This window comes from Elephantulus edwardii, unplaced genomic scaffold, assembly GCF_000299155.1.
Source record: "Elephantulus edwardii isolate Elephantulus edwardi_28Jun2011 unplaced genomic scaffold, EleEdw1.0 scaffold00043, whole genome shotgun sequence".
NCBI classification, from domain to species: domain Eukaryota; kingdom Metazoa; phylum Chordata; class Mammalia; order Macroscelidea; family Macroscelididae; genus Elephantulus; species Elephantulus edwardii.
This window is the reverse complement of record NW_006399793.1, coordinates 18,276,540-18,277,873: the sequence shown is the minus strand read 5'-3', so window position 1 is coordinate 18,277,873 and position 1,334 is coordinate 18,276,540.

Below are 1,334 nucleotides of genomic sequence, written 5' to 3'. Positions count from 1 at the left end.
CCTTGAAAAGCAAAAGAAAAACTCCCTCATTGGTACACACCCCCCCCCCCCCGTACTAGTCATTTTTAAAATAATGGTCCTTGCTAGTAATTTTTAAAATAATGGTCCTTGCAGTAGTTTGTCCTTATGAGACTGAGTTAGTTCACTCAGAATAATGCTCTTCAGTCTCAGTTCACTCAGCTTAATGCTCTCCTGTCTCTCCACGTTATATAGTATTTTTTTTAATTGTTGCTCCTGAGTGCTGTAAAGTATTCCACAGTTGCTGTTTGTTGTTACATGCCATGGAGTCACCTGTAACTAACTCATAGTGACCCTATATATATTAGCTCTGAACCCTGCCCTATCCTGAGCCGATCTCATTGTCTCTGACAGACCTAATCTCACTTCTCCAGTCACTGAGTTAATCCATCTCATCCTTGGTCCATCTCCTGACCTATCCCTCCACACATGCAAGTATGATGTCTTTTCCAAGAACTGGTCTCCCTTTGTGCCCAAAATACTTGAGACAGAGCTTCAAAATTCTTGCCTCCAGGGAGTGTCTTTTCACCCTCTCCAGGACAGACCTGTTTGTTCTCCTGGCAGTCCACAGTAAATCCAATACTCTTCTCCAGCACCACAACCCAAAAGTACTGGTCCTTTTTATATCATCCTTAGTTATTGTTCAGCTCTCTCATGCATAGCAAGTAATTGCAAAGATCATGGCCTGGTTTGGGCACACCTTAATCTCCAGAAAGACACTGTTGCTCTTCAGTACTCTGGTAAGGTCCCTGACAGCTGACTTTTCCAATACAATTTGTCTTTTGATTTTCTGACTGTTGGTGCTAAGAGTGTTGATTGTGGAACCAAGCAAGCTCCATCCATCATAGCGCTGCCTGTTGGCCCAGTGGTGAGAGTCTCGATTTCTTGATGTTGAGCTTCAACCCATATTGAAGACTACAGTCCTTGATATTCTGCAGCAAACATCTCATGTCCCCTTCAGTTTCAGCAAGCAAGATTGTGTCATCTGCACAACGTAGGTTGTTGATGATGCTTCCTCCAATCCTGATGCCACATTTCTCCTCATAAAGTCCAGCCTCCCTTATCTGTTTGGCATACAAATTGAAAAGGTGTGGAAATAGGATATATACACCTTTCCTGATCCTGACCTGCAATATTGCCCTGTTATGTTCTGACTAGTGTTTCCTAGTCCAAGTACAAGTTTTGTATAAACACAATCAAGTGTTCTGGTATCCCCATTTTTCTCAAGGTTATACACAATTTGTGGTGATCCACATAATCAAATGCTTTTTCATGTTGTTGTTGTTGTTATGTGCCATCGAGTCACCTGCGACTCA